Consider the following 3,579-nt stretch of genomic DNA (forward strand, 5'->3'; position numbering starts at 1 on the left):
TTGCACCTGTTTTTTTGTCTAGTTCTGTATGTTTTGCACCTTTTTTTTTATTTGCACCCAAATTATTATTCTATTTGCTCCTTCTTTTAAGTCTATTTTATGTGCCCACCTGTTTTTTTTTGCTTTACACTTTGTTGGCAGAGTTTAGTGATTCCAGATTTTTTTGCATGATTCATCAATTGGGACTTTTTGAAAATGTTTAAAAAGTCGCCAAATTTGGCCCAACTTCACTCTAGTCACTTCAGGTGTATTTTTGAGTACGCTAGTAGTTGGATGCAAATTTGTGACTTTTGTCACTAACAAACAACATATTTGGCACCAAAAGTCACAAAAACAAAAAGCCCATTTTTTACTTTGCGCAAAAATTCATTTTGATGAATTTGGCACCAAAAGTGGCAACTAATACCACAAAACGGAAAAGGAAAGTGTCTTAAAAAACACAAATGATGAATCGGGGTCAATGTTTCTATCTTCTATTGTCTGCATGCAACTGATTTGAAAAAGCGACTAGAGATGAATAAATCAATTCAAATCAAATCAAATTTGTTTTGAATTTTATAAACAATTTTGAATTTGCCAGAAACCAATTTTTTACGTTTTGATTAGCTGGAATTTACCATATTTTTGGCCATGCTTTAAGGCAGGGAAGAGGTAAAAAATATAATACTTGACTATCTCTGGTCCTCATCTGTCCCACCGCACAGTTCCCTCTGGAAGCAGTGACTCTTCAGTGCTCTTTGTCGCCTCCAGGTCTGACTAGGCCCCACAATATGGTCTCTCTTGGCAATGCACGTTATGATGTTGCTTGAGACTCAGTTAGTGGGTTAATTCACTAAGTCTCACATGACATGCATTGCCCTTATAACATACATTGCCTTGTGATGTCAAGAAGTCATAAGGCTTAGTCAGCTACGGAGGTACCAAAAAGCCTTGAAGAATGCCTGGAAAAGTGGATAAAACTGAAAAGAGCCGTGTGTAGGAAGGAAGGATGAATAGACAAATTTACCGAGACATTCTTGATAAAAATCTGCTGCCATCTACCAGGATGATGAAGATGGTGGACATTTGAACAAGACAATGATCCCAAGCAATGAAACTGTCAATTGGTATCAGAGAAAGAAAATAAAGCTGCTAGAATGGCCCAGCCAATCACCTGACCTGAATCCAATAGAAAATATATGGAAGGAACTAAAGCTAAGAGATCATAGAAGAAGCCCACTGGACCTTCAGGATGTGAAGAGTGTTTGTGTGGTAGAATGGGCCAAAATCACACCGGAGCAATGCATGTGACTAGTTTCTCCATACAGAAGGCATCTTGAAGCTGTCACCACCAACAAGGGCTTTTGTACAAAGTATTGATTTGGCATACGGAGCATGGAACCGAAAACTGGGCGACACTGAGGACGGCTTCCTGTGGCTCATGCCGGCAGCCTGAGGGGTAGTGTGACCAGCGCCCACATTGTGCCAGTTCCGAATGACCCTAAAACATGGATGTCCTCTGCCTTCTTTTTCTTCTTTTATGCAGATCCATTGAATTCATTGTCCCTGATTTTCCTGTTACTGGGATCCTGGATAAAGATGTCATACTTCCATGCAACTTTTCTTCTCCAGATGGATTTTCCTTGCAGGACCTTAGTGTGTTTTGGGAGATTACAAAACTCCAGCAGGTTCATGCTTACACCTAAGGACAAGAACAGCTAGAGAAACAATATCCTAAATTTATTAAACGGACACAGCTTTTTCTTGGACAGCTACCAGAGGGCAACATGTCTCTCTTACTGCACAAAGTCAGTTTATCTAATGAAGGCAGCTATACATGCTTTGAAAATGTAGGGAACTCCTGTCCAGCTGCTGTAAGTCTTCAGGTGGCAACCTTCTACACTAAGCCAACTATGCACATGGATCCTACTGAAAGACTTAAACCTGGTGACCAGGTAACAGTAACCTGCCATATCTACCGCGGATATTCTCAGGCTGAAATACTGTGGCAAGATAGAAGTGGGAAGAACCTTACAGAAAATATTACAGCATCTCAAGTAGCCAATGAGGAAGGCTCGTTCCATGTGCAGAGCTCTATCCGTGTAATCCTGGAGACCAATGACACTTACACTTGCCTGGTATATAATCCTCTGCTGCAGATGGTGACTCATGCAAGGCTCATTGTCACGGGTCAACATCTTTCTTTCCCTTTGGTCGTTGTGTGGGTGACGGTCGGGCTATGTGCTTGCCTATTTGGTCTTCTAGTTGCTCTGGCATGCATGTTCAGAAAACATCTCAAAAAGTATTGATTAAATTTCAGTAATCATGTTCAATACTTTTTCCCTCTGTCATTTCTCATTATTACTCATAATTTATGGACGTCTATGATTTGATTTCTTTGACTGTGTGGATTGGATGGGTTGTTACCGGCATCTGGTAAATATTTCAAGTCATTAGCAGCTTTAGAAATATATTTACTTAGAAAATTGGTGACGTGTTCAGTACTTCAATACTTCAGTACCTTATAGCATAAAAATATCTATTTATATGGCAAATTCAACTTACTTTAAATAAACTTGATGCAAATTTAATTTCCTAGCTAAGTTAGAGCGAATCTGCTAAATGTGAATTTCGACAGATTCACTCATCTCTAAAAGAGACCAAATATTATTGAATAATTTAAAATATATGCATTTGTATGGATGAGCCAATAAACCTACATCATTTAAAGATGATGAACTGCACCGAGAGAAAAAGTATCAACAGTAACAGGCTTAATAAATGAACAATAATGTAAGAAAAATATTTTTTGGACTTTGCTGTGCTACAAACGAACAAGAGCTGTCTATCATTTTTGCTGTAATAATGTGAACAATAGGTAGAGATTTAGCCTACAGCATTATGTAGGTTGAAGCAGGTCCTTGTGATAATGAGTTAAAGATCCGAAGTCTTTATCAGATTGGAATGTCTGCTTGCAGTAAATTGTAAAAGGTGCAGTTTTGATGCTGCTTCGTTTTTCTTTCAGCTTGGAAGGTCAATGTGTACTATTTCTAAATAATTTTAATATAGGCAAATACTTTTCCAGTAAGTTCAAACAATTATAAAAAAATCCTAGTAAATGCTGTGTGATTTAGTGAATTGCAAAGAAATATGAACAAGAACAATTGTTTTTTCACTAGACTATACTAACATGCTGACTATATACATGCAATATCTGTTGACTAGATATTGGATCAGCCAATAGCGGCCGAACTTTTGTAAGTCGATGTTCTGTGTGAAAAATCATGTGTTTGCACTCCACCGAAATTCTTACCTAAATAATTATGGCTTAAACTTTCTCCACCACCATACCATGCATGCAAAAAATGTACTGTACATTGCCAGAGTAGCTGTGACCTACAATGTCTAATACCATCATCCAAGGTTCAACTAATACCAACATACCAGAAGCATTAAGCAGCTCCATACAAAAAGTAATGGACAGTGCTATACAAAGTTTTATGAAAAAAAGGTATACAATTAAAATTAAAGGGACTATGTCATCAGAAAATAATCTTCTGTTTAAATTAATTTTTTATGCTAAATGTACTTTTTTTTTAA

General features: G+C 37.5%; 1 pseudogene; it reads left to right on the forward strand.

Annotated features, from left to right (window-relative positions):
- The first annotated feature begins 1,487 nt into the window (after positions 1-1,487).
- LOC141271643 (CD276 antigen homolog) lies at positions 1,488-2,288 on the forward strand (annotated as a pseudogene).
- Positions 2,289-3,579: the final 1,291 nt, after the last annotated feature.

The sequence above is a fragment of the Phyllobates terribilis genome, unplaced genomic scaffold (assembly GCF_046119375.1).
Source record: "Phyllobates terribilis strain yellow unplaced genomic scaffold, ASM4611937v1 Scaffold_5__5_contigs__length_657084704, whole genome shotgun sequence".
NCBI classification, from domain to species: domain Eukaryota; kingdom Metazoa; phylum Chordata; class Amphibia; order Anura; family Dendrobatidae; genus Phyllobates; species Phyllobates terribilis.